Here is an 11,550-nt window from a genome sequence, read left to right on the forward strand (position 1 = left end):
ATCACTCATCCTACACTCTCACTACCGGTACCATCGCTCATCGTACACTCTCACTACCGGTACCATCGCTCATCCTACACTCTCACTACCGGTACCATCACTCATCCTACACTCTCACTACCGGTACCATCGCTCATCGTACACTCTCACTACCGGTACCATCGCTCATCCTACACTCTCACTACCGGTACCATCGCTCATCCTACACTCTCACTACCAGTACCATCGCTCATCCTACACTCTCACTACCAGTACCATCACTCATCCTACACTCTCACTACCGGTACCATCGCTCATCCTACACTCTCACTACCGGTACCATCGCTCATCCTACACTCTCACTACCGGTACCATCGCTCATCGTACACTCTCACTACCGGTACCATCGCTCATCCTACACTCTCACTACCAGTACCATCGCTCATCGTACACTCTCACTACCAGTACCATCGCTCATCCTACACTCTCACTACCAGTACCATCACTCATCCTACACTCTCACTACCGGTACCATCGCTCATCCTACACTCTCACTACCGGTACCATCGCTCATCCTACACTCTCACTACCGGTACCATCGCTCATCCTACACTCTCACTACCGGTACCATCGCTCATCCTACACTCTCACTACCAGTACCATCGCTCATCGTACACTCTCACTACCAGTACCATCGCTCATCCTACACTCTCACTACCAGTGCCATCACTCATCCTACACTCTCACTACCGGTACCATCGCTCATCCTACACTCTCACTACCAGTACCATCGCTCATCCTACACTCTCACTACCGGTACCATCGCTCATCGTACACTCTCACTACCGGTACCATCGCTCATCCTACACTCTCACTACCGGTACCATCGCTCATCGTACACTCTCACTACCGGTACCATCGCCCATCCTACACTCTCATTACCAGTACCATCACTCATCCTACACTCTCACTACCGGTACCATCACTCATCCTACACTCTCACTACCGGTACCATCACTCATCCTACACTCTCACTACCGGTACCATCACTCATCCTACACTCTCACTACCAGTACCATCACTCATCCTACACTCTCAATACCAGTACCATCACTCATCCTACACTCTCACTACCAGTACCATCACTCATCCTACACTCTCACTACCATTACCATCGCCCATCCTACACTCTCACTCTCCTCCGCTTTATCGACTCCTTCCCTTTAGGCTCCGTCCTACTTACATTTCTCCAGCTTTCTTTACACACACACACACACACACACACACACACACACACACACACACACACACACACACACACACACACACACACACACACACACCTACACACACACACCTACACACACACACCTACACACACAACAGGCCTAGTGTCTAATCGACATGTGCCTAGGACAAAATGGTAACTAACACACACACACACATATATACACACACACACACACACACACACATAAACACACACACACACACACACACACACACACACACACACACACACACACACACACACACACACACACACACACACACTGCAACAAGGCTAGTCCCAGAGCTAAGAGGTATGTCCTACGAGGAGAGGTTAAGGGAAATCAACCTGACGACACTGGAGGACAGGAGAGATAGGGGGGACATGATAACGACATACAAAATACTGAGAGGAATTGACAAGGTGGACAAAGACAGGATGTTCCAGAGATTGGACACAGTAACAAGGGGACACAGTTGGAAGCTGAAGACACAGATGAATCACAGGGATGTTAGGAAGTATTTCTTCAGCCACAGAGTAGTCAGTAAGTGGAATAGTTTGGGAAGCGATGTAGTGGAGGCAAGATCCATACATAGCTTTAAGCAGAGGTATGATAAAGCTCACGGCTCAGGGAGGGTGACCTAGTAGCGATCAGTGAAGAGGCGGGGCCAGGAGCTCGGACTCGACCCCCGCAACCTCAACTAGGTGAGTACACACACTGCAAGAAGGCGTTTGACAGTTCCACACAAGAGATTGGTGCAAAAACTGGAGGACCAAGCAGGGAAGGCACTACAATGGATCAGGGAATACTTGTCAGGAAGACAGCAGCGAGTCATGGTACGTGGCGAGGTGTCAGAGTGGGCACCTGTGACCAGCGGGGTCCCACAGGGGTCAGTCCTAGGACCAGTGCTGTTTCTGGTATTTGTGAACGACGTGACGGAAGGAATAGACTCTGAGGTGTCCCTGTTTGCAGATGACGTGAAGTTGATGAGAAGAATACACTCGATCGAAGACCAGGCAGAACTACAAAGGGATCTGGACAGGCTGCAGACCTGGTCCAGCAATTGGCTCCTGGAGTTCAATCCCACCAAGTGCAAAGTCATGAGGATTGGGGAAGGGCAAAGAAGGCCGCAGACGGAGTACAGTCTAGGGGGTCAGAGACTACAAACCTCACTCAAGGAAAAAGATCTTGGGGTGAGTATAACACCAGGCACATCTCCTGAAGCGCACATCAACCAAATAACTGCTGCAGCATATGGGCGCCTAGCAAACCTCAGAACAGCATTCCGACATCTTAATAAGGAATCATTCAGGACCCTGTACACCGTGTATGTTAGGCCCATATTGGAGTATGCGGCACCAGTTTGGAACCCACACCTAGCCAAGCACGTGAAGAAACTAGAGAAAGTGCAAAGGTTTGCAACAAGACTAGTCCCAGAGCTAAGAGGTATGTCCTACGAGGAGAGGTTAAGGGAAATCAACCTGACGACACTGGAGGACAGGAGAGATAGGGGGACATGATAACGACATACAAAATACTGAGAGGAATTGACAAGGTGGACAAAGACAGGATGTTCCAGAGATTGGACACAGTAACAAGGGGACACAGTTGGAAGCTGAAGACACAGATGAATCACAGGGATGTTAGGAAGTATTTCTTCAGCCACAGAGTAGTCAGTAAGTGGAATAGTTTGGGAAGTGATGTAGTGGAGGCAGGATCCATACATAGCTTTAAGCAGAGGTATGATAAAGCTCACGGCTCAGGGAGAGTGACCTAGTAGCGATCAGTGAAGAGGCGGGGCCAGGAGCTCGGACTCGACCCCCGCAACCTCAACTAGGTGAGTACACACACACACACACACACACACACACACACACACACACACACACACACACACACACACACAAACTAACACCTACACACATACACCTACACACACACACCTACACACACAACAGGCCTAGTGTCTAATCGACATGTGCCTAGGACAAAATGGTAACTAACTAACACACACCAGGCCTAATGTCTAATCGACATATGCCTAGGACAAAATGGTAACTAACACACACAGGATCGGAGGAGGGCAAAGAAGACCGCAGACAGAGTATAGGCTAGAAGGCCAAAGCTGCAAACCTCACTCAATGAGAAAGACCTAGGTGTGAGTATAATACCGAGTACATCGCCAGAAGCACACATTAACCAGATAACTGCTGCGGCATGTGGGCGCTTGGCAAACCTGAGAATAGCGTTCCGGTACCTCAGTAAGGAATCGTTCAAGATTTTATACACTGTGTACGTCGGGTCCATAGTGGAGTACGAGGCACCGGTTTGGAACTCACATCTGGCCAAGCACGTCAAGAAATTTGAGAAAGTGCAAAGGTTTGCAACGGGGCTGGTTCCGGAACTAAGGGGAATATCCTGTGAAGAAAGGTTGAGGGAAATCGGTCTGACAACACTGGAGGACAGGAGGGTCAGGGGAGACATGATAACGACATACGAGATACTGCGTGGAATGGACAAGGTGGACGGGGGACAGGATGTTCCAGAGGTGGGACACGGAGACAAGGGGTCACAATTGGAGGCTGAGGACTCAGATGAGTCAGGGGGATGTTGGGAAGTATTTCTTTAGTCATGGAATGGTTGGGAGGTGGAATGGTCTGGCAAGCGATGTAGTGGAGACGGGAGCTATACATAGTTTTGAGACGAGGTATGATAAAGCTCATGGAGCAGGGGGAGAGAGGACCTAGTAGCGGTCGGTGAGGGGGCGGGGCCGGGAGCTGAGTCTCGACCCCTGCAACCACAATTAGGTGAGTACACACACACACACACCTACTACTACTACTACTACTACTACTATTACTACTACTGCTACTACTTCTACTACTATACTTATTACTACTACACACACCAGGCCAAGTGTATATCGACAAGTTCTTTTGACAACTAGCAACAACAACAACAGCAACAACACACACTCACACACACACACACACACACACACACACACTCACACTCACACACACACTCACACTCACACTCACACTCACACACACAGGGGAATGTCCTATGAAGAAAGATTAAGGGAAATCGGCCTGACGACACTGGAAGACAGGAGGGTCAGGGGAGACATGATAACGACATATAAAATACTGCGTGGAATAGACAAGGTGGACAAGGACAGGATGTTCCAGGGAGGGGACACAGAAACAAGAGGCCACAATTGGAAGTTGAAGACACAAATGAGTCAGAGAGATAGTAGGAAGTATTTCTTCAGTCATAGAGTTGTAAGGCAGTGGAATAGCCTAGAAAATGACGTAGTGGAGGCAGGAACCATACACAGTTTTAAGACGAGGTTTGATAAAGCTCATGGAGCGGGGAGAGAGAGGGCCTAGTAGCAACCGGTGAAGAGGCGGGGCCAGGAGCTAGGACTCGACCCCTGCAACCACAAATAGGTGAGTACACACAGGAGCTCGGAGTCGACCCCCGCAACCTCAACTAGGTGAGTACTAGGTGAGTACACCACACACCACACACACACACACACACACACCACACACACACACACCACACACACACACCACACACACACACACACAACAGGCCTAGTGTCTAATCGACATGTGCCTAGGGCTAAATGGTAACTAACACACACACTAGTAACGACCAGCGAAGAGGCTATGCCATGAGCTGTGAATCGATCCTTGCAACTACACAGGCAGCAAGCAAAGGTCTCATGCTGCGACACAAAATAAAGAATAAGAGAGATACTGGCGGCGTCCTAACATGTATATATCAGCACCTGTAGAGGGCTTGGTCCCAAATCTGCACACTGCCATAACAACATACTGGAGTGAGAGATATGAGATGAAGTGTAAAATAAACCCATTGAGGAGCAGGGGTGCGGTGGGGACAATAAAGGAACACTCTATCAACATCCGGGGTCCCAGACTATTCAACATCTTGCCAGAAGATATCAGAAACACGGCTGGAACAAGTGTAGATTCCTTAAAGAGGAAACTGGACAAGTATCTTCATCAGGTGCCACATCAACCTGGCTGTGATGGACGTGTGGGGTAGCGGGCCTCCAGCAGCAACATCGTGGTTGACCAGACAAGCACCGGACGAGCCTGGCACATGGCCGGGCACAGAGAGTAGAGAAACTCTCGAAACTCTTCAAAGGTATATAATCCTGGAAACTCTAACTACAGACCAGTAATTACAAAACAAGTGGAAAATTAGGAAAACAAATCTGTACAAATCACGACTCCTTGGTAAAGATTGCACCAAGAATGTAGAAGATTCTACAGAAAAAAATTTCTCTGAACTGTGATTTTCAAAGAACACAGTAAGACATATGTCACGGTAGGCAGGTAGGTTGATGACGGGGTGGATAATGAGAACTTTCAAAACAAGGAAAATAGTGCCAGTGATATTACTTTTCAGATAGCTAGTGCTCTCTCGTATGTAATATTGTTCAGAATTGACGGTCCCTTTCAGGGCAGGAGAAATATCTGATCTGGAACAGATACAGAAATCGTTTATGGCCCGCATAGAGCCGAAAAAGCATTTAAATTACTGGAAACCCCGCAAAGTCCTAAATATATACTCACTGGGTTAGAGGAGAGAGCTACGTGATAGTGTATACCTGGAATGTACTCGATTGCCTGGTCCCAGATGTGCACACTGCCATAACAACATACTGGAGCGAGAGATATGGAAGGAAGTGCAAAATAAACCCAGTGAAAAACAGAGGCACCGTGGGCACAATAATGGAACACTGTATCAACATTCGTAGCCCGAGACTATTCAACATCTTACCAGATGATATCAGAAACACTGCTGGAGCAAGTTTAGAAGTCTTCAAGAGGAAACTGGGCAAATATTTTCACTGACAGATCACCCAGGCTGTGATGGATATGTGGTCCAGTGGGCCGCCAGAAGCAACAGTCAGGTAGACCTGTAGCATAACAAGCCTATATTGGGACTGCATTTCATGACTTGAGAAATACAAAAATAACTCGCACATAGAAGAGAGGAGCTTACGACGATGTTTCGGTCTGACTTGGACCATTTACAAAGTCAAAGTGTGACTTTCTAAATGGTCCAAGTCGGACCGAAACGTCGTCGTAAGCTCCTCTATTCTATGTGCGGGTTATTTGTGTATTCCAGTCACGGTATTGTGCCTTTTTTGTTATTTATGACTTGAGAAACCTCTGTTTAGAGGTAAATGTCCCAATTAATACTTGTTCTGTTGCTTGTAACTGCCTTCATTACTGTGGCCAGCACACCCTTCACCCCAGCCAGGCTTTGATCTATCCAATATACTACACATGATAGAACAGTCGTACCGAGAGAAACATCTGGTACAGAGCGGTGGTAGTAAGTCATAAGTTGTGAGCACCCAGGACATGGTCTTAACACCTTCACAGACATTCTCATCATTATTTTGGGGACAATCACATAATAAAAATAGGTGTAATACTCGTCACTAAGTGACAACAACCACCTTCCTGAAACTCACTCAAGATGGTGGGGCTGATTGATCTTTATTACCTCTAACTTTTTGTCCACTCGCAGGTTTTAACTGCTCTAACCTACTTCAGTCCTTCCCGTCATCGTTCTTAGGGCAGCATAAAACTTCCCCTAGATTATGTGACACAGTACCAGCTGCCACAGGAATGCAATTACCATAGATGAGCTTCCCATGTCTGCCTATTTTACATGTAGGCTATGTGAAAAAAGGGAGGCACCCGACCTTCAGCATATAGCTGAGTGTCCAGTTGTCAGTGACTTTAGGCCTGGTGGAATGGGGTGCTTGGAACTATGTAAATAGCTCATTTACTCTGAGGTGTTTCAGCTTGAGAATACCCTCATTGTTCATCCTGAGTTGGCCAGCACGACTTAACAGCTCAGTGGTGCTTCCTCCTGCATCCCTCCTTTCCCCATTCCATCTTGCTTCCGCATCCCTCCTCTCACTATCAAACAGGTTTCTCCTTCCCTGAGGATGCCGGCGCAATTTAATGATGCGAAAACTCTATGTTTAGTGAGGACAAAACATTGTCTCAGTGGGCAAACAATGGTCAGAGAAGACAAAACAACTTCTCTGGGGGATGGGGGGGGGGGGGAACAAATGTTTCGAACACTGACATTTTTACGAAAACTTTTGTAATTCAAAGTTTGTTGCAACCATTTTTTTTAGGAAATTTGTTGAGATTAGTAAACCTGAGAAATAATTGGACTTGTACAAGACTTAATAATATCTTGTCAGAATATAGAAAAGAACCTTAAAATAACAGTAATTTTCAAGGATATTTTTTTTTACATATTCTTGGTAAGTTGCTGAAGTTAGTTCCTAATTAAGAGAGATGTGGTGCCTACGTTGCACTGTGCTGATGCTAGCACCAACAACATGGTTGATCAGATTATCAATCAGGCCTTGTCTGGACCAGGCCGCGGAAGCGATGATTCACAGACTCGACTACAGGTAGAATACAGTCAGAATGGCACTTAAGTTGAATACAGTGATTTGTTACATGGATCACTGTCCATGACTGATTTTATACCTGTGTTGTACATGTGTTGAGGGTTCCTTGATCATCCCCACTGCCTGGTTACAAGCATTACCTGTGTTGTACATGTGTTGAGGGTTCCTTCAGCTCTGTACATCACTAGAAAGGACTCACTTAGATTATGCCGCTCAGTTTTGGTCCCCTTACTACAAGATGGATGACTGATCAGGCGAGGTATCGCATGTGTTAAGATATATTGTTAGATCAGAGAACGCTAGAGAGAAGCAGCACGTGGGTGGGATGAGATTAAGACACATGTGCAACATCTGGGTATCTTTATTTTAGACGTTTCGCCATCCAGTGGCTTTATCAATACAAATTCTAGGACATAACTTGAAGACAGTAGGACTATGTACATAGTAGAACTTCTGTACATAGTTCTACTGTCTTCAAGTTATGTCCTAGAATTTGTATTGATAAAGCCACTGGATGGCGAAACGTCTACAATAAAGACACCCAGATGTTGCACATGTGTCTTACTCTCATCTTGTCGGTATTATATACCATTCGTACACAACGTGGGTGGGATGCAGCCAACACCTCACAAGCACCAAGGTACAAACGAAATTTTTACTCTGCATAAGAGGATTACAAATCCTTTTATAGATAAAGCTGTGTAAACCTTGTACCGCTGTCTCGGTCAGGTTCAAGATCCACCAGGCTGTGATGGCTGTGTGGGCTAGTTTTAACACCAGCAACCTGGCTAATGTAGATAAATGATTCAGAGAACCCACAAGTTGATATATTAAAAATCAGAAGATGGACTGATTATATCAACTCCAGGCTGAGGGACTGATTACCTCAAACTTCTCATCTTCACCATTCTTCTTTGTACTGGACTGATGAAGCCACTGTGTGGCGAAACGTTTCTACAATAAAGATACACAAGTGTTGGACATGTGTTTTAATTATCAGCCTGGGTGATGTAGTTGCTATGGAGTTCGCTCCTCCCTCCGAGGCCTGGTCTGGGACCAGGCCTCGGGGTTGCTGGCCTAATCGATCGGGCTGTTGGTATCTGCTTCTTGCAGTACAACGTATGCACCATCATAGTCAGGCTAATTAAGAACTGTTTTGATCAGGAAACGAAACCGGTCACAGGTATATCAAACCAGTCCTGAGAGACTAATTACCTTAACTTATTTATTAAGGCTGAGGGACTGATCACCGCAGATTTACATCTCTACGACTTCTGTTCTCACCCTTGTATTTCAACTGCAGTAACCTGCTAAGCAGATGAAACGTCGCCCCAACAGAGATACCACGATGTTGCAGGTGTCTTACTTCTCCAGTGTTTCTCTTAAGTGTGTTCTACACGAGGGGCGCCTCTGTGCTGTTGAAAGGCTCTTGATGCAAGGAATTGTGGCTACTCTCCCCTGCCTCGGATCGGACATCATTACCTGGAATTTCCCCAGGAACTGTAGCTTTAGAAATAGCTTATACAAGTACATGAGTGGGTGCGAGGTGGACCTGCTTAGCTTGGGCCAGTAGGCCTGCAGTAGTGCGCCTTCCTTCTGAAATGGATGACTTGAACCTACCTAGCATGGGTCAGTAGGCCTGCTGCAGTTCTTATAATCTTATGACCCGTGCGGGTTTAGTGCTTCTCGTGATTGTTGTAACATCTCCAGGTGATGTTATTCTGTACATGGAGTCGCCTCCATTATATTTTTAGTGATTAGTCGAAAGTTTATATACAAGACTTTCAACTGATGTAGCGAGTCCTCCAGTGGTAGTGTTGGGTCCTCCAGTGGTAGTGTTGGGTCCTCCAGTGGTAGTGTTGGGTCCTCCAGTGGTAGTGTTGGGTCCTCCAGTGGTAGTGTTGGGTCCTCCAGTGGTAGTGTTGGGTCCTCCAGTGGTAGTGTTGGGTCCTCCAGTGGTAGTGTTGGGTCCTCCAGTGGTAGTGTTGGGTCCTCCAGTGGTAGTGTTGGTCACCTGGGACCTGTCTGCTAATGTTGGGGTCCTCCAGTGGTAGTGTTGGTCACCTGGGACCTGTCTGGTGATGTTGGGTCCTCCAGTGGTAGTGTTGGTCACCTGGGACCTGTCTGGTGGTGTTGGGTCCTCCAGTGGTAGTGTTGGTCACCTGGGACCTGTCTGGTGGTGTTGGGTCCTCCAGTGGTAGTGTTGGTCACCTGGGACCTGTCTGGTGGTGTTGGGTCCTCCAGTGGTAGTGTTGGTCACCTGGGACCTGTCTGGTGGTGTTGGGTCCTCCAGTGGTAGTGTTGGTCACCTGGGACCTGTCTGGTGGTGTTGGGTCCTCCAGTGGTAGTGTTGGTCACCTGGGACCTGTCTGGTGGTGTTGGGTCCTCCAGTGGTAGTGTTGGTCACCTGGGACCTGTCTGGTGGTGTTGGGTCATCCAGTGGTAGTGTTGGTCACCTGGGACCTGTCTGGTGGTGTTGGGTCATCCAGTGGTAGTGTTGGTCACCTGGGACCTGTCTGGTGGTGTTGGGTCCTCCAGTGGTAGTGTTGGTCACCTGGGACCTGTCTGGTGGTGTTGGGTCATCCAGTGGTAGTGTTGGTCACCTGGGACCTGTCTGGTGGTGTTGGGTCCTCCAGTGGTAGTGTTGGTCACCTGGGACCTGTCTGGTGGTGTTGGGTCCTCCAGTGGTAGTGTTGGTCACCTGGGACCTGTCTGGTGGTGTTGGGTCCTCCAGTGGTAGTGTTGGTCACCTGGGACCTGTCTGGTGGTGTTGGGTCCTCCAGTGGTAGTGTTGGTCACCTGGGACCTGTCTGGTGGTGTTGGGTCCTCCAGTGGTAGTGTTGGTCACCTGGGACCTGTCTGGTGGTGTTGGGTCCTACAGTGGTAGTGTTGGTCACCTGGGACCTGTCTGGTGGTGTTGGGTCCTCCAGTGGTAGTGTTGGTCACCTGGGACCTGTCTGGTGGTGTTGGGGTCCTCCAGTGGTAGTGTTGGTCACCTGGGACCTGTCTGGTGGTGTTGGGTCCTCCAGTGGTAGTGTTGGTCACCTGGGACCTGTCTGGTGGTGTTGGGGTCCTCCAGTGGTAGTGTTGGTCACCTGGGACCTGTCTGGTGGTGTTGGGTCCTCCAGTGGTAGTGTTGGTCACCTGGGACCTGTCTGGTGGTGTTGGGATCCTCCAGTGGTAGTGTTGGTCACCTGGGACCTGTCTGGTGGTGTTGGATCCTCCAGTGGTAGTGTTGGTCACCTGGGACCTGTCTGGTGGTGTTGGGTCCTCCAGTGGTAGTGTTGGTCACCTGGGACCTGTCTGGTGGTGTTGGATCCTCCAGTGGTAGTGTTGGTCACCTGGGACCTGTCTGGTGGTGTTGGGTCCTCCAGTGGTAGTGTTGGTCACCTGGGACCTGTCTGGTGGTGTTGGGTCCTCCAGTGGTAGTGTTGGTCACCTGGGACCTGTCTGGTGGTGTTGGGTCCTCCAGTGGTAGTGTTGGTCACCTGGGACCTGTCTGGTGATGTTGGGTCCTCCAGTGGTAGTGTTGGTCACCTGGGACGTGTCTGGTGATGTTGGGTCCTCCAGTGGTAGTGTTGGTCACCTGGGACGTGTCTGGTGATGTTGGGTCCTCCAGTGGTAGTGTTGGTCACCTGGGACCTGTCTGGTGGTGTTGGGATCCTCCAGTGGTAGTGTTGGTCACCTGGGACCTGTCTGGTGGTGTTGGGGTCCTCCAGTGGTAATGTTGGTCACCTGGGACCTGTCTGGTGATGTTGGGATCCTCCAGTGGTAGTGTTGGTCACCTGGGACCTGTCTGGTGGTGTTGGGATCCTC

The sequence above is a fragment of the Cherax quadricarinatus genome, chromosome 42 (genome assembly GCF_038502225.1).
Source record: "Cherax quadricarinatus isolate ZL_2023a chromosome 42, ASM3850222v1, whole genome shotgun sequence".
In the NCBI taxonomy this organism is placed as follows: Eukaryota; Metazoa; Arthropoda; class Malacostraca; order Decapoda; family Parastacidae; genus Cherax; species Cherax quadricarinatus.